General features: G+C 34.3%; 1 protein-coding gene across 3 annotated transcripts in view; it reads right to left on the bottom strand.

Moving 5' to 3' along the window:
- LOC126753234 (chaoptin) overlaps positions 1-20,084 on the bottom strand; it is a 307,991-nt gene that overhangs the window by 148,199 nt on the left and 139,708 nt on the right. The window contains exon 1 of one of the 3 annotated variants that reach the window (XM_050464491.1): positions 19,792-19,809. The exons of the other annotated variants lie outside the window; for them this stretch is intronic. The gene's annotated coding sequence lies outside the window, so the exon portion shown is untranslated. Of the gene's footprint in view, positions 1-19,791; positions 19,810-20,084 lie in introns of those variants that run through there. 3 annotated transcript variants of the gene reach the window in all.

The raw sequence follows: 20,084 nt of genomic DNA, 5'->3' as shown, positions 1-20,084 counted from the left end.
TTATGCTATAAATATGTAAATGAATATGTAAATGAATTTTGCAACTTCATGAATTTAATCTACATGAACACAACGCACGCTGTTGTTGTTGCACTTATAGTGTTTTTGTTCTTTTAATGTTGCTTTGACAAATTCTAATCACAAGTAGAGTGTAAATTTCAACGGATTTGCAATGCACTCGTTGCTGTTTGCGTTCTCAGCTTACAATTTCCCTGATTTGGTTAGCACTGAGTGCTTGCCTAACACAAACACACCTACACAAACACACAAAAGCTTCAGATTGAAGCTGAGAGTTGTTGTTGACACTTTGTTTGCCTTATGTATTGGTAATGCAAGGCATATTGACAATATAGCACGGTTGATAAGCAGCTAAAACAGACATACTTAAATATATACAGCAAATATTCTTAGTAAAATCACACATACATTCACATTGAATACCTTAACTTGCAAATCTTTCACCTCCATATAAGTATGTTTATAGCCTGCAGTCGCTGCTTTGTTAGTTGTTATTAATTTAATGTCTCTAATATGATTTTCTCTCAGCAGTGTAGTTTGCTATAAACTATAAATTAAGCAATCTGCCTTCAGGCAGCTAACTGTATTTCAAAATACAAAATCCATCTTTCTTCCGCTCACCTCAAATTCAGTTGCTATCCCGCTCCCTCTTACTCTTCTGCGTATTAACACTATCTCTCTCTGCGTATCTTACTTAAACTCTCAACCTCTCACTCTATTACTCATTTCTAAGTCTTACTTATCTTCGTACTAACACTGCCTTACTCTCTTTCTCTTACTCACTCTCTCATCCTATCACGCTATCCCTATCACCCTCTCGCTTTCTACTTCTCTTCCTTTCTTTCTCACACGAATTAGTCTTCCCAGTATCCTAAAACTTTCCCTCCATCTTCACCTTCCCTAACAAATTATGCTAGAAATTTATAGTCACTACTACATGCACACACTTGATAAGTCTCTTGCTCTTTGCTCTTTGTTGCTGCGCTTTAATTAATTAAAATTTGATTAATTACCATGATTATCTGTTGTATACAATTAATTATTGTTGTTAGCCTGCTGTGTCAGGCTGAAGAATTTTGTTTCGCATATTTCGGCAAGAGTTGTCAAACACTCAAAGACACTTCGCTTGAAGACTTTACTTGATTTAATGAACTTATTTAGTATAAATTTATTTATAGCACATTATTTGGCCGGTAGACTAGCAGAAAAGGTAATTTGATTGAATCCGTATTAAATGGATTTAACTGGAAATAAGAAAGATACAACTGACTACTAACTTCAAAATTTCACGATGTTAATATGAATATATACCAATGTTTATTAAGAATAGTATTTAATACACCGTAATCAATAATGCGTAATCAATTTTACACTCTAGACATTAGTTACTCAACATTCTGTAAGTTAATTCTTAGCTGTTGATTCTTTCGTAGTACCACTTAAGTGCTATAAAAGTGGCTTCAAAAGACTTGGAGGTCGGCAGTCGATAGTCAATAGTAAACATTTTTATACTCTCGCAACAAAGTTGCTAAGGAGAGTATTATAGTTTTCTTCACATAACGGTTGTTTGTAAGTCCTAAAACTAAAAGAGTCAGATATAGGGTTATATATACCAAAGTGATCAGGGTGACGAGTAGAGTTGAAATCCGGATGTCTGTCTGTCCGTCCGTCCGTGCAAGCTGTAACTTGAGTAAAAATTCGAGATATCATGATGAAACTTGGTACACGTATTTCTTGGCTCCATAAGAAGGTTAAGTTCGAAGAAAATCGGCCAATGCCACGCCCACAAAATGGCGAAACCGAAAACCTATAAAGTGTCATAACTAAGCCATAAATAAAGATATTAAAGTGAAATTTGGCACAAAGGATCGCATTAGGGAGGGGCATATTTGGACGAAATTTTTTTTGGAAAAGTGGGCGTGGCCCCGCCCCCTATTAAGTTTTTTGTACATATCTCGGAAACTACTATAGCTATGTCAACCAAACTCAATAGAGTCTTTTCCTTCAGGCATTTCCATATACAGTTCAAAAATGGAAGAAATCGGATAATAACCACGCCCACCTCCCATACAAAGGTTATGTTGAAAATCACTAAAAGTGCGTTAACCGACTAACAAAAACATCAGAAACACTAAATTTTACGGAAGAAATGCAGAAGGAAGCTGCACCCAGGCTTTTTTTAAAAATTGAAAATGGGCGTGGCCTCGCCCACTTATGGACCAAAAACCATATCTCAGGAACTACTTGACCGATTTCAATGAAATTCGGTACATAATATTTTCTTAACACCCTGATGACATGTACGAAATATGGGTGAAATCGGTTTCCAACCACGCCTTCTTCCAATATAGCGCTATTTTGAATTCCATCTGATGCCTTCTCTGTATAATATATACATTAGGAACCAAGATGATAGCGGAATAAAACTTTACACAAATACGGTATTTGAAAAATATGTAAATGACGTATAATGAAATCTCGATTATCACTTTATCATGCGAGAGTATAAAATGTTCGGTGACACCCGAACTTAGCCCTTCCTTACTTGTTGTAATTAAAACTATCTAATCATTATTTAGTTGATTAAGTTATTCAGCAGTTAGAATTTATTAGTCAAAACTGCGCAGTCAATAACCAATAGTCATTACTAGATACTCAACAGTCGGTAGTCAATAATCAGTAGCCAAAACAACAACACGACCTTATACGTGGCAGATCAACTCTAGGAGAGCGATAAAATGCGGCATTGAAAGGGATAAAGCCGCTTGGCGTAGATGTTATAAATACAAAAGAATAGTGTTGCTAGCGACTTCAAATACCCGAAACGCCTTCAACAGCGCTAAATGGTAGATATGATCGACGCTCTCGAAAAAAACTTTAAAATCCCCGACTAACTCAGAGCTGTGGTGCGGAGCTACCTTAGTAACAGAAAACTGCTGAGCCAAACTAGAGAGGGATCACTGCAGATGCAGGACAAATAGGGAGCAGCACAAGGATCCATTATAGGCCCAGACCTGTGGAACATCAGCTGCGATACTATATAAAAAACGAAATGCCAAACGAATCGTAACTAATTGGCTACGAGGACGACATTGCAGCAGTAAATACGGCACGAGACACAGAAGAAGAGCGAAGAACGTTTAATCAGGTCATGATACGGACACAAGCATGGCACGACTTAGATTACTTCCAGTTCGTGGAAAAAACAGAGCTACTACTGCTAGCAAATAAGCTCACATACTCGAAGTAAGTATAAAAGTGACTATGGATATTTCTAGGACATAAAAAGCAGAAAATTACAAAGGCGCAAGCCTGGACCTCAGACTAACTTTCTGCACTTTCTGGTTATAAATTCAGCACGGCGCACGAAAGACAGCTAAGATAACCTCCCAACTTAGCAGACTAGTGGCCGCGTGTCTTTAGGCAGTTTTAATTCTGATTACCATGTTGATAATCAGTTATTGGTATTAAGTCATTACTCATAAGCTTTTAATAGTTTAATCAATTGCGTTTCAGTCAACTTAGAATCATATGACTAAACCGAAAAGATTAATATAATCACTAAGAAAATTGTCAAAAGTAAATAAATTATAATATTAAAGAGTTAGTAAGGTATACTCCTTAAAGTATAATAGAGTAATAATTTTTAGTCAGAAACAATCAACTATAAATCTTCAAAAACAATTATTGTGTTATATTGGCTTTTTTTCTTGATCAGTTTTCAAGATTTAATAGATTTTTCTTATCTCAAAAAGTATTCTCTTGGTCTCTGAACCTTTATAAAGAAATATAATTACCTCACCTAGTGTCGGTTAAAAAAAAATTAGTATTTTGATACGAGTCTAGCATTAACACCCTTCCTACCTAAAACATTAACCAAACTTAGTTGAATCGAAATTGATTATAAGAAATGCAGAGCTCCTCTACTATCTCGAAAGGGTTATATCATCACTTAAAAACAAAATTTTGGTTTTAATTATAAAATGGTTATATATTGGTTATATCTGAGTGCGGAAGCTTGATAAACATATTTAATATTATATATTTAATATGATACAGGGTTTTGTAAGCAATAAAAGCTCAATTCAGAATTTTCCTAATGAAACGTTGTTTAGTATTTCAGGTATCGAAATAGCCGTCATACTTCATGGATAGTTGTTCGAGTGGAAAAAAGCAATATATATTATTTTAATAATATAATGACCACGTATGAACCTGCGATTTTCGAGCATATAAAATACTAAACTATTTCCCATATTATTTCGTATATATTTATAACAGATAAATAATACAAAACAGTTTAACCTCGCACATAAACCACCTTCACGTAAACTGAAATTTTCCCCAAATCCATTTCGTGCTTTAATTAAAGCACAAGTTCTATGCCAAAGTGTTAAGTGCAAGCTCAATGGCCTATGAGTTGCCTAACTGCCGTATTAATGCCAGTCTAATGCTTCCATAATTCCATGACTTTAATTAAAAGCCATCAATGATGAGCTAACCAGAGTGCGAGCAAGCAAAAGGTCAATGTTGATAAGCCGAAAAGTAAACTTTATTAAATGCGCACACTCACACACACACATACACACACACAGAAACACAAACACTTGTTAACGCCAAACACCAATACGATTTTGGCAGAACACAAATTTAGTTGAACTCACCCCCACCCCACCACACAACTAAATTTGCATATGGGCTGGCATTTAAAAGCGGTCATAAAGCAAACACACACGCTGGCACGCAATTTTAATGGACAGTTATGTGCTGGTGTCTGTCTATTTAAATATACATATGTATGTGCATAATTAAGAAGGCAGGCTGGCAAATGGGCCAGGTACACAGCAATTGGGCCCCGAACAACTGATGATTTCTGCTTTTGCTGACTTTTGTCGTTTGCGAAAAATTTGCCAAAAATATTAATATGCAAAATGCATTTAGGTGTCTCTGTGTGCGTTTGTGGTGTGCATGCACAAGAGTTGTGGGCTCGTGTTAGTATTGTGTTGGTGTGTTATTATGAGCATTTTACGGCTTTTAGTCGTGTCTGTAGTTAAATATGCAGTTTCGGGTTTTGGTGCTCGCAAATGCTGGTGCAATTACGATGCTGCGTCATACCGGCGACATGGCAAGTGAAATGCTTGTGATAAACGAGCACTTTGCTAAAAACGTGCGCTAGTGTGGTGGCAAAGAGTTACGAGTTTCTCTTGCTTTTTCCGAGTGAATATTTGCTGTACATATCAGTATTCTTGGCTAGATGCTTATACGTGGTTTATATTTTTGACTGAAAAACTTAAAATTAAATGTGAGATATCTTTGAAAGTAGATTCGTTGGATTTGTGAAAGACCTTTTCAGAGAGTACTTGTCTATTTTAACGTGACTTGAATACATAAATATGGTTAGCAAAGACACTGCGAGTATTTAAGGATCGATACTTAGCTAAAATATATTGCAGACGAAAATTAGCTAATTACCCGTGCTGTTTGTTAGGCTATCGAAGCAAAGCATTGAGACAAGTTCAAAGCAAAGATCCGAATAAAACACAGAAAATAATTCATGTTTATGCACTTTGCGGCAACTTTTGTCAAATGGAGTCTATACACATAAATAAAACTCATGTGCATAATAACTTTTCAATCTATGAAGATTTTCTGAGGAGACGGGCTTCATTACTAAAACCATCTGTCTGGCCTCTGGGTGATTACCTGAGTTTAAAGTTTGAAGAATGTCATAAGTATTGAATTTCAAGACCTTGAAAAGGTTTCTATCCACATGATTATGAGCTGTCTTGCTGATGGTTCTTATCTTTTTAAGTAACATACCAATTCAGGTTGCACTTTCAGCCAGTTTTTTTTGTCAAAATATTGTTTTTTAGTTGAAAACTAATGCATTATAGGCTTTCATTTATTCTTGACTTAACTTGGAGTAAAAATTGAGAATGATGAAATGAACGTCCGAAGTTAAGTTCGAAGATGGGCAAAATCGGCCAACTGCCACGTCCACAAAATGGCGGGAAACCGAAAACCTATAAAACCTTAATTGGTTAGTTTCTGTGGACCTTAAGAGATTTAAGTTTTTTGGGAGCAAACTGTGATATTAGATATCTTCCGTAGAACTAACACCCCCTGATGACACGTACGAAATATGGGTGAAATCGGTTCACAACCACGACTTCTTCCAATAAACAGTTATTTTTAGAGGTCTCTTGTTAAGCCTAACTAATTATTATTTTTTTTTAAATTGATATATTGGGTAGTCAAAAAAATATTTTCGTATTTTATCACTAGATGTCGCTGCAGACGTATATTTCCAGTGCTACTAATCACATTGTGTCACACCATATAGTGTTGGAAAGATGAGATTTTAAGCACCAGAAAAAAATTAAATTCGGGGAAGTTGAAAAAAGGTTACAGCTGTTCAAAAATAAGTTGAAATAGTGCAGAAATTCGCAATATTTCGAAATTTTTGTATAAAAGAGGGAAGAATGCCACGCATGTCACCAATGGAATTTGTGAAGTTTACGGAGATGATGCTGTATCAGTTCGTGTGGCACAATAATGATTCGTTCACTTCCAATCTGGAAAGTTCGAAATTTGACTAGAATACGAAAAGCCTTTTTTGACTATCAAATATAAGACCTCAAAACTTCTTAGTCACTGATTTTTGTGTCACTGCTTATATTTTTTGACACATATTTATGTCACAAACTTAGCTCTGGACGGCTTTAAACATAATTTTTAGTCACATTATAACTCAAACACTTTTAAACTCATATGAGTAATTCCCAAACATAACTTTTCAGTGGTGTCAGCTGCAAAAGTTCATGTATTCAGGTAGCAAAAAACCTTTTTCGTATCCGAATTATAATAGATATTGTAAATTGAAATACCTTTCGACCAAAAATTTAATTTTAAATACGCTTTTTATAAGAAGTGTAAGCTCTATACGAGCGCTGTGGCGTATGAGTATCATTTAAGCACTCTTCATATTTATAACTGTGTTTTTAGCCAATCGATGCTCTTAACATGTTAATTTAAGACAGTTTGGTTATATTTCTTAATTCTTATGCACCTAAATCACCAAATATCAAGCTTTCGAGTATTTTCGACTGCCATGGCGTATGAGCAACATTTAAGTACCACGAACTAAACAATGTTTTTAGTCAGTTTACGATCGTAATATGTGTAATTAATGTCAGACATGACATACTTTTCAATTTACATGCAACTAATGCCGTCAAAGTTAAGCAATTCAGTATAAGACACCATTGCGTATGAGTAACATTTAGCCGTCTCTCACATTTATAACTTTGTTTTTAGACAATCTGCAATCGCCAGGACTTTCATTGGAGTCAGACGGATTACACTACTTAACTCATATATTTCTAAATCACCAGAAATCAAACATTCAAGTAAAATGGAACTCCATGGCGTATGATTGAAATTTTGCCTTTACTGTTTTTCTATAATCCATCATCATACCAACTACCATATTTAACAATGACGCATATTTAGTTTATGGAAGAGAAGTCAATATAATTAATCTGACTTGGTTTCATAGTATTGAACTCTCAAAAATTACATGGCATGAGACAAATTTGAATAATTGTAGTAGTTGAAACCATGTTTTTAGGCAATATCAGAATACCATGTGTATAATTGATGTTAGATAGATCATTTTTATTAATTTATGTGCATCCAATACACCAAATATCAAGTATTCGCCTTGAACGCCATGCCGTATAATTGACATTTAAGTATTTCTTGTAGTCAAAAACACGTTTTTGGGCAATTTCTGATTACCATGTGTTTAATAGAAGTTAGATAGGTTGTACTTATTAATTTATGTGCAACTAATATACCAAATATCAAGTATTGGGCTGGAACGCCATGGCGTATGAGTAATATTTAAGTAATTCTAATAGTTAAAACCGTGTTTGTAGGCAATTTCCAGCCATCATGTGTTTAATTGATGTTAGATAGATCATGCTTATTAAATTATGTGCATTTTATACACCAATTATTCGCCTTGAACGGCATGGCGTATGAGTGATATTTTTTCTCTTATTGTTTTTCCTACTATCTGTCGTAATATTTTACAATTATGGATGTTTGATTAGTGTAAGATAAATCATACTAATTAAGCTGCCACTGTTTCAAAGTATTGAATACTCAAAACACACCGTGGCGTATGAGTAATGTGTTTTTACTTGAAGTTTCCGTCATAATTTATAGTTACACGTGTCTGATTGCCGCTAGAAGATAAATAATATTTAATAATTTAGAGTAATTTATACTAAATTAGTGTCACTATCACTACTTTCGATTATGTTGCAATTTATACATACGCATACACATAAATATGTGTTTGTTTGTGTGCTCTAAGTTTACCTTAACAGTTATCATATACAGACATACATGTTGCATGCTATAAGTTTACCGTTGTCAACACGTACATATAAACAGCAATCTTTAAATTATTAAATATGCTGTGCACCATTTATACACATAATGTGATACATCAGCACAGGCTATTAATTTGGACTAGCAACTGGGTAGCTGAAAGCGGCGGCTTCATGCCTTTGGACATGTGCCAGCGCGAACAAAAAATGTTGCATATGACGTTCGGAGCTTTCTAGGCTATTAACTGCTTTATTACCATACTATCCGTTAGCCTGCCACCACATGTAGTCAGCCACATACCCATAAATGCACACATACACATGGACTTTTGTGGACTTGCTGCGCACAATCAAATGAAAATTTATTGTTTATCGACATTTAAACGACACGCCAAGCTTTTTATGGCATCACAGTGTACAGTAATAATGGCAGCAACAACAAAAGCAACACATTACTATCACTTCCACGCGGCTGATGGGGACAATTTGGCTTAATTTCGCTGGCCACCATGTCATTTGTATGCGTCGCCAGCCACAATGAATGCCAAATAGCTGGGCGGACCGGGTAGCCGCGCTGGCATATAACTAGTCAGCCTACTCTGTGTATGTGTGTATGCATTTATGCGCGCTATTGTATAAATATCAGCGCTTCCCATTCACTTTGCATATGTGATTATGGTGCGCGCTCGCGTTTGTTTGCCTTTATTATTTATAGCAATTTAATTGATTTACCACATCTCGTGGCAATGGCACGCCCGTACGTGCCAGCTGCTGTTTTATCGACACACAAACACACGCTTATATGCGCTTATTTCCTTTAGAGATATGTTTGCATATGGCAATGTTCATTGTTGCTTATTTATTATTTACGCTGTTGTTGTAGTCATTGTAAGTCCTTCATGTCCGTTAGTTGACCAAAGGATATATCGCTGTTTTGCGCTTTTTGATTTGCTACGTGCCAGCGCCGTTATATTGCTTGGCTCATAAGCGTTTTGGTTACGTTTGCGCAATTTCCGTTGCCCTTTTTTCCGTTAACGTTTGTTGCTATTGTTGTTGTTGTGTGAAAGAAAGATATTGTTGTTGTAAATTATGCCATCACATGCGTATTTTATACCTTCCCCTACGTTTGTGCGCCGGTAAAATGCATCATAAATAAACCTTAATGACACAATTATTCGTGCTCATACGCCGTGGTGACCCCAGTCTTCACTGCTTTATGCAAATATATGCATGCATTAAGCGATAAACAATGATTGTTAAATAAATTATAAATTTTTTTTTATAAATTTTCTGTGTTTGCAGTACGTCACTTTTTTATTTAGTGGAGCAGTTTTCACTGGCTGCTGTTAGTTATTATATAATTTAAGAAAATTCTCGGGCGTATAAGAAAGGTATAAAAAATTTAGTGCGAAATTTTACAAAAACTTTTAAAACATTTTCCGAATTATAAAATATAAAGACAGATTTACTAATACAGTTTTGTCCAAATAGCGAAGAAAGTCACTGAAAAATTTGAGCAAACATAGTAGTTTCTAAAAAATTATATCATACGCTTAATTTCAGTTTCAGAGACCGTCACGCGATTCTTAAGAATTTAAATCATCTAAGTTGTGTGTCATCACTTGCTAGTTTTATTGTTCAAGGGTCACTTCAGTAAGCATTATTACATATTTCATACCATTAGAAATAGTTTGTATGCTAAGATGTAAACTAGCTTTGCGTTATCTGAGTATGGTTTTAAACCCACTGCTAAATCACTTCATAGCTATGATATAGCGGTCCACACGTTTAAGTCGCCTTGAATCATGCCTCATTCATCGCTGAATTTTTTCAAAAAGTTAATTTCTAACGGAATATTGAGTGAATTTTTCATCAGACGCAACTTCGAATAATTACTTAGAACCAGTAAATATTTGCTAGTTTTTGAATATAAGAAAAAAGTTCACATTAATCATACTCATGAAACGAATTTTCCAGCTTTTTTATTTCTTACTAAGCATATTTCCTTTTGAAAAGAAAAAAAAAAACATGGCAAAAAGGTTATATTAAATGTCTACTGGGACATCACGTTAGCGCTGCGCTCCGCATGACAGTGAGAATTTAAATAGGCAAAAGAAGTTAACAAAAAAAAAAACATTATCATTCGCAGAGGAAGCTATACAGTTTCTGTGAAGAAGTACAGTCGATATTCGAATACCAAGCGGGCATACGATCAAGTACCAAATTTCTATCTGCGTATTACTGATGAAGCACATCATAATACATCCGTATCTGAGCCTTGAATTTACGACAATGTCAAACGGACACCGTCCTGGTAAAAACTATGGTGGACGAGCAGAGAGCTCTGCAATGCGTTTGGTGGGATTGATAGTAAATCATCCCACTCATCTACTATGAGCTGTTCTCACACGGCCAAACACTTAATTCAGACCCGCACTGTCAATAACGACTGCCTGCAATTACTTAGCCAGTGGTCAGCTTTCAGCAGAGAAATTGTTTCAATAAAACTACACCCTAAAAGCTTAGTTGGGAAGTTCCTGTCAAAGAGGCTTTAATATCTCGCGAAAAAAATCACTTCTCCGATGTTTTTGAGAAAATGAAAAAATTTTTATTTAAAAATATATATATTTTGATTCTTTGGTGGATTATTTTTATTTGGTCTTTTAAATTTTTTTACATCAAGTTCCCCGAGAATATGATATCATGGAAAATGGCCGCCGTGCTCCACCACCCGTTGATTGTTATTTGTCACACACTTTATGCAATTTTCCATCACTTTGGCCAGAACTTCCGGCGTTAGGTCCTCATATTATTGACGTATATTGTCTTTAAGAGCTGCAAGAGTCTGAAGCTTGTTGACATAAACCCGCGACTTCAATAAGCCCCACAAAAAGAAGTCTGCAGGGGTCAAATCAGGCGAACTTTCTGGCCAGCGTACCATTGTTTATTTATGTGTATTTCGCATGTGTTTACTACAGAAATGTGAAAACAGAACTGACGTTAGAAGTCAATTGCAAATTTTATAGCCTCTTCTGATCATTTTATGGAATTTTTCACCCTTTGCTGAGATCTGCGATATAGTGGTCAGATCTCGACGTAATTTATTTAAAGGTTGTGGCACTACCTTGGGAATAGTCTTGTCAAAATCTTCTCAAGATCGCTTGTCAAATAAAAGCGTTTTGCATACAAGGGCCACATTTTGATGGGACAGTTTGTATAGCAGCTATCTGAATAATGTCATCGAAGATTGTACCGTTGCCTTGAACAATTATTTATGCCAAATTTCACTGAAATAAGTTCTCGAATAAAAAAAATGTTTCATACAAGGACTTGTTTTTCATCGTCAAAATTTGTTCCAAAATTGCTGAGTTTTGTACAAAACTAGCTGCGAATTGAAGTTAATTAGGAATTACTAACTGAAGTCAACAACAAGACATAATTACTGATACGTGTTATAACAGGTGACGAAACATGACGTTTCGGACATTACGTTGAAACGAAGGTTCCATTGTGTCAGTAGAAGCATCATAGTTCACCAAGGCTGAAAAAGGCTGAGCAACTGAGTTCGAACATGAAAGCTATGTTTAATGCAATTTTCGACTTTGATTAAATTGATGGCATAGTGCATCATGAATTATTGTCAGACGAAAACTAAAGGGTTTTATACAGAAGTTTAACGCCATTTGCGTGAAGCAATCAGAAAGAACGCACGGATTTGTGGAAAATCCATTCATGGCTTTTGCATCACGATATACACTTTGCTGTTTGTTCGGGATTTCTTAGCCGAAAATAGTACTATGACCCTGCCCCAAACTACATATTCGCCAGATATGGCACTGTGTGACTTTTCCTATTTCTACAAATAGATAGTACATAAAAGTACATGAAAAGCATGTTGCTGAAAGATTTTAAGGCTTTCACTTAGATTGAGTTTTTGAAGTATTTCGACCATTGGAAGAAGGGTGATTACTTTAAGATAAGGTAAATAGTTGAAAATTGCTCCGCGATCTTAGGTCTACTGTGTCCTCTCTCAAAGGCTCATTTAGCCCCAGCATATTGATAAAGTCCAATAAATGTGATATGAAATCTGCGCAAGAAGCTAGGGCTAGTGCTAGACCTTGGGCTTTTTCAGCTTACAGTGAGCAGTGCAGAATGCGACAAGTAGCTTGAATTTGTTCCTAGGGAGGTTAATTACATATTTAAATCTGCTGAGGTTATAACCTCCCGTTAGCAACTTGGCATGGCGGATGCCTTGGAGTTGTTGCCAATACCTCTCTCTGCCTACTCCTTCTTCATTGCGGTGCATCTCCTTTATGGTATGATAACCCACATGTCTCTACTCCTGCACTCCTGGTGAATATTTTAAAGGTGGCAACATTAACGAATAAACAGTTTTGCCAAAAAACGAAAATTCTCGTTATAGTTGTACACAAATCATATATAAATATATATATATATTATACACAATTCATAGAGTACCAACATTTCCTTCTGGGTATCACAAGCTGCATGGAAAACTTAGTATAAGCTGTTCAGTGCATAAGTAATCATCACTCATGATCAACAAAGTAGGTATTCTAAATTCAAATATATTACACGCTTAACCCAAAACGCACTCTAAGTCTAAAATCAGTACCAATGACGTCTAATTTTCAGTTCATTACATTATTCATAATTCATAATAAAATACTATATGAAATGAAATATAAAAAATTTGTTTTCTGCGTTCTCCGCTCTTCTAGACCTTCCGCAATGCTTGCTATTTATTTATAGCATTTAATTTATTGTGCAATTGCTTTATAACGTTATTATTTACATTTATTTACAAAATTGCTGACCGAGTGCCCCCACACCGAGTGACCACAAACTTGTGTTGCGAACTTCGTATCGCATGTACGTGTGTTTGTTTATAACAATATATATAGTTTTGAAGTGGTTTTTATTATTGTTATTGTTGCTATTACGCTTACTGTTGTTGTTGTTGTTGTTGCCACTTGTGTTGCGCTGTGTCACAATAAATTATGCAACAGCAATTTACATTGCAACGACCCAACATTGGCTGTAAAACGAAATTGAATTGTTGTGCGGAGTTGCGCCAGCGTAACGAGAGCGCTGCAGAGCGGCACTACCGCAGCAACAACAACAACAACTATCAACAAAGAACACTTTGCAACAATAACAATGGCAACAAAATGTGAAAACACTATGAATGGGTTATGAGACGAGCGTTTGCCGACACGGCGTTGGCGATGGCGAGAAACTTTGCAATGAAAGGATGAAGAGAGGAAATGAGAAGTGCTGATAAAATTTAGTAATTTAGAGGGGAAGAAAACGCAAAATGTGTTGAAAGGTAATTGAGCTTCACAGTTTATTTAGGGCTTGTGTGTGTGTGTCTAAATACTTGTGAGTGCGTGTGTGTGAGTGTTCATTATTTGCGTGCGTGCTTGCTCAGGAAGGGTTGCTTGCCATGAAAAGGCCACACAATAGACATTAAGTAAATAAACGTGTCTACTTTGATTAAAATGAATATTTGATGATGCAAGTGTTGCACGTGTAATGTTGAAAGCGTAAAACAGTTATTGCAATTATTATAAATAATTAAGTAAGCAGATAAAAATGTTTGATATTTATAGTGAACAAATATTTCGTAAGTATGCATAAAGTAATAATAGGCTCCTATGATCGCAATATAACCTTCCAGCTTGACCACTGAATGATGAAAGTCCCAAAAGCTTTTGAACTTTAGTTATTTAACCTTATTAAAAATAAGACGTTTTCCTTTTCCTAATTAGGTAAAAACACACTTTTCTTGATAGATCACTGAGCTTTGAAACCTCCAACAGCTTAATCTCCTTTAATCTCAATAAAACCTTCCAGCTTGACCGCTAAGCGATGAAAGTCCTAAACGCTTTCGAGATTTGATTACTCAAACTTATTAATAATAAGAGATACCTGCTGTTTCTAATGGATTATTTTAAGATTGACCACTGAGCTTTGAAAGTCTCAAAAGCTTTTGAGCTTTCACTATTTCAATGTGTAACAATGTTATGATTCTAGTTAGTAAACGAGCACTACTTTCTAGCTTAATCTTTGCGTTTTTTAAAGCTCCAAAAACGTTCGAGCTTTGAAGATTTCAATTTGTAATTAACACAATGGCATGAGCTTTCAGTTTGACGGTAACAAACTGCAATTTTTATGTTCAGTTGTAATTTAGTTCAGCGTAAAGTAGATGAGCGGCTGATCAGTTATATGATTAATTCCATGAAGATTTGAACATATCTTAGCAAAGACGCACTCCAAACAAAATTGAGCTTTGAAAGCTCGAAAAGCTTCCATTGATCGTCAATGTAATGGAAGTTTCTGATCAGTAAGATGATTGATTTCATGAAGACTTAAGCACAACATAGCAAAGTAGCAAAATAAACTTCAAAACTGAGCTTTGAAAGCTCGAAAAGCTTCCATTGATACTAAACGTAATAGAAGTTTGCTGATCAGATAGATAATTAACCTCACGAATATGTAATCAAAACTTATCACAGTTACAAACCAAATTTCAAAATTAAACTCAGAAAGTTGCAAACGACTTTTAAGTGAGGTAATGGAGGTAAGTTATCAGCTAGATAATTAAATTTTGAATGACGTGATCAAAACATAACATATGCGCAAATCAAAATTTTCAGAGACGCTTAATAAGTTTAGTTAGATATGAACAAGTTTAAAAGCTCATAAGCAGAACATGTGCTATATTATGTGATAAATAAATACTAAGCTGTAAAGAACTGAGAGTTCAATTTGCTTGGAGAGGTGGAAATAGCTTTAAGAACTTATTAAAGTCACAAACCACAATTTTTGTTCTGGAAAATGCTCTAATAGAGCGCGTTCTTTTGTAGACAGCTTAAAAGCGTATTTTAAATCATTTGTAAAACCGCTAGTACTTTTATATGACTTATAATTCTAAGCCTTCGACACAAACTGATCAACGGCTAAATATGTCTATGCGAAGACCTAAACTGGCTTTAAGCTTCTACATGTCATTCAATATTTACCCCCAAATACATTTTACCAAAATTACATATATATAGGTTCTATATTTTTTATTTAAATTGCATTCCAACTTCAATTAGCAACGCTTATTGAAGGAGTAGTTCATTTTGTTAATCGTTTAAAATTTTAGCAAAAGCTTTTATCCAGTTCACAAACCACTGTTAGCAAATTCAGTTAAAAAATATTTCATTAATGTCCAAACAGCTCTTAACTGCACTCAAAGCAGTTTGAAGAGAGAGCTGTCCTTTGAGTTACCACCACCTGCTTCAAAATAGTATCATATATTTTTAAAGAAAGTTCTGCGGATAGCATTAAAGCTACAAATACTGCTCGGAAGTGAAATATGTAAGTATTGATCTAAGGCTACAAGTTCAGTTTTTGGGTCAACAGAAGGGTAATATTAGCATTATTTTAATAAAACAAATGTTTATCGAAATAAGTATTTTTGTTACACAAAATATTAACTCTCAATTTAGCTAAATTCATAACCCCTTCGAGCAAGCTTAGTAAAGTCACGCACCATATAGATTCGATTGTCTGAAATTAGCTACTTTTTAGTACCTAAAATTAATATGTTATCCGTTTCGATAGTGTGTTTCAGAATGTCTTCAAATCGAAATGTTAATTTCAGAAAAAAAGTTTTTTAATAAAAAGTTTTTTATGCATAATAATTAAAATTTGTAAAGGGCCTCCCAAAAGTGATTGTGGACATGTCACTTATTTGCTTAAGGTTGCTTAGCAGAGAACTGAAAAAAATTGATGGATGCTAATGCTAAACAGAAATAGCTCCAACTAGGCCCTGATTTTCCCAAAAAGGTACTACAATTGATTACAGGCTTCGATTGCTTGGATTAAGGGTTATCGTGCATATGTCGGATTAGTCGTTGGGGCTATTAGAATGTTATGTCTCTACTAGTGTGTGTCTTAAGCTCTTTTTAATATCATAAAATATTTTTTCTCATTTCTATGTCAATAAACAAATATTTTTTTTTAATATATTCATTAGAGCGCCATCCAGCGACTCAACAATTTTCACTAAAAATGCTGCATAAAAATGTGAAAATCTCAATCAAAAAAAAAATTAAATAAATTTAAACGCAAATATTCCGCAATGGAATCAGCATACATTAGCGTGAATCAAATAAACCAAATTTTAACTATTCTGCAAAATATCAGCATAAAATCATAAAATCAAAACGATGCGCCGAAAATTTGCAACCAAAACCGCAAAAGCAATTTCCCATACCCCAAACCGGATGGGCAAAACGCCCTGCCCAGCATACAGCAAACAAGCAAGTTAAATTGTTACCGAAGCACAGAAATTCACGAAATAATATTATTATTATTTGCTGCCAGCGAAGCAGCGCACGTTACGCATATAATTGAATGGGAAATATAAATGTTGCGTATACGCCACGTACCACCAGAGTTCGTTGTAAAACATAATATATACAAAGCAAATGTTGTTGCTGAACAACAGATGTGGTTGTTGTTAATTAGAAGTTGTTGTTGTTGTAGATGAGTGTGGTTGTTGTTGTTGAATAGCAGGTTTTGTTGTTTTTGAATAGCAGCTATTGTTGTTGTTGTAGAAATCATATACTTTTGTTGTTGTTGTTGTGCGGCGTTGACAATTTATTAAGTTGATTGCAATGCCACCGAATACTTTGCTGGCATTAATGCAACGCACTGTGCCATTTGTAATGCAATTTTGTTGTAAGTACTCCACTGTTAATAGTACCCAATATTAGTGTTGTTGTTGGCCACCCAACACAACCGGAAATGTACTGCAACATTTGCCACAAATCAGCGGTCTGTGAATAAATTTGTGCGCAATCCTTTTATGACATTTTCAAATATAATATCGCATATTACAAAGACACATACACACACGCATACAGTCGCGATGCGTGCAAATCATGCTATTTAGTTGTTGTTGTTATTGCAGTTTAAAAACACATATCGTGTTAAGTATAATTTGTCAATTTGTAGGCAATTCAATGAAATCGATCATAATCTTCATAGAAAATACACAGTGGACAAATTGGAAAATCATTCAGTGGAGACGAGAACTCGTGCTTGTTGTTGCGAACAACAAATGCAGCTGCGTGCGAGCATAAAGTGGAGTGCTTTTTGGTTTTAATATTGCATGGTTGGTTGCTTTGCACCCAAAATATAATTTTATTTTATTTGAATTGAGTATGCAAAATGGTTCCGATTGAAATTTGATTGGTTCTCGTTTAAGTGGTGAATTTTGGAAATTTATCATTCACCTCGAATGTGGAGTTTGGACACAATGTCATTTAATATGGATTTTACAGGTGCTTGAAATATATATATAGCATGTGATAACCGGAAAATCTTATTTCCATTCACCGAAATGAAATTCTTTGTTAATTAAAAAGATGAAAAAAAAATATATTTCAAAATTCAAGAACCTATATTTTCAAATAATTTCAGAATGCGAGAGATCCCAAAAACTGTAATAAAATAAAAATCTGATTTAAAAATCTTTGAAAAGGTTTTCTTAAAAAGTTGTCAAAGGGTTGCCACATTTTTTAAATAAAAAATTTCAAAGAAATTAAAAAACGACTCAAAGATCTCAGTATTTTTTCAATTAAATATTTCAGAGTTGCCACCTTTTTGAAAGGAATCAAAATTCAAAAGGCTGGATCAATATTACAACAACTAGCTTAATTATTCTGAAAGCCTTATTCGAATTATATCAAAGTTGTAAAGTAAAATTATTGATAGCAGAGTTGCCAAGTTTTTTACAGCAAATAATTTAAGGAAATGACATTTCTAAAGACGGAACAAAATTATAAAACATAACTGATATATCACAGAAAATTTCGCTTAATAAATTTTAGAATCAAATTACTGATTTCAGCGTTGCCACGTTAAGAAGAAATAAACATATCAAAGAAATAAAAAGTCAGAATTTAGAAAAAAAAATGCAATACTAAACACAATTGTTTAAAAAAGTATGTTTTTAAGATTTTCAACCAAATATTTTATTTTAGCGTTACCACTTTTTTTTACATTAAAAAATTCATACGATTTTAGAGGTCAGAATATGATTTCGAAATACATCAGAAAATTTACATATTCCAGAAAAGTTATATAGCAATATTTAAAGCAATTGTTTATTTAAGTGTTGCCACGTTACTTTACTTAAAAAAAACCAGAGCCAAATAAGGACAGAAATTTAAATGAAAAACAAATCTAAATTAAAAGAAAAGCGACACTTTAATAACATATGAAGTCAAATTAATTATTTTAGAGTTGCCACGTTATTCTATAAGAAAAATTTTTCATATAAGAAAGAGAACAGGAGTTAGTATATAAAACACAACACACACTTATTTGTATGTGGATGATAAACAATTCTAAAAAGGTTTGAAGCGAATTTATTTACTTCAGAGTTGCCACGTAACAAAATAAAATTACAGAGATATATAAAAAGAAATCAGAAATTAGAACAAAACATACGACTTTGCAGTGAAACCTTAATTATATGACTCTCTAAAGAATATTGTGTTCCGACCTTGCCACATACCTCAAAACTGCAGATTAGAGTTTGCGATTTAAGAATGTGCAATTATACATAATTAGAAAAAGCTTATTACATATTAGAAATATAAGTGAAAGGAGTGAAGTTAAATTCTTAGATACACAGAGTTACAAAAAGGTTGCCATCTTAATAAAATTTACAAATAATAACTGATCTAAAAATTTAAAAATTTAAATGAACTAAGTATATATTATTTTCTTACGTTTTTAAAAAAGTAAAATTTTAGAACGTTGCCACCTGTTTGAAAAAAAATTTCTAATTTTTGGGTTAGTTTGTTGTTTACAAGTTATCGCAGACAATCTGCTTTTAAAAGCTGGACTTCATGCCACCACTGAAACGGAGTTGCCATTTATTAAACAAAATTTTTGCCCTCATTGGCATTTGTGATGTATAGGTGTCCTACAATGTCACATTCTTTGTTACATAGGACATAGCTGGCATATGGATTATTGCGATTGATGTTATTGGGCTTCGGGAAGCCGGACGCATCAGGGGTGCCATAAAGACATAAAGGCACTTCTCAGAGCTCATTTATCCGGTAGTAGGGAGAAGAAGCAAAGTGAGCTTTTTCACAAATAGATCGAAGCTCAAGGCGAAAGTTGGACGGAGAGTCTCCCATCGTGAGCTCTCAATCAACTCTTCTTTGAGACTGCCGGATCACTGTTGTGTCTTTCAAGCAGAAGTAGCAGCTATTAATGTAGCAACAGATGTACTTCAACTAAGTGAATATAACAAAGTACTTAAATTTTAAAACTTTACCTGCAACAAAGGGATCTAAATGAAGAATGCCATAAATGCTTACCTGCAAGAAAAAGAAAGATAAAAGTAATGGTAATTATTATTATGTTAGTTAGTTAGTTATTAAAATGGTATACTAAGTTACGAATAAATAAATGATTTAAAGTTGACCTTAGGAATTATTTTTTTAATATTATTTGTTTGCAATTTTATATACCACTTGTTTTGCTGTGATCCGAACGCTTGTTTCTGCTTTAATAATAATTTTAAATTGAAGCACCATTTAGCTGAAAAAATTAGGATTTCCATAGTAA

This window comes from Bactrocera neohumeralis, chromosome 3, assembly GCF_024586455.1.
Source record: "Bactrocera neohumeralis isolate Rockhampton chromosome 3, APGP_CSIRO_Bneo_wtdbg2-racon-allhic-juicebox.fasta_v2, whole genome shotgun sequence".
Classification (NCBI taxonomy): Eukaryota; Metazoa; Arthropoda; class Insecta; order Diptera; family Tephritidae; genus Bactrocera; species Bactrocera neohumeralis.
This window is presented reverse-complemented; position numbering and strand designations above follow the sequence as displayed.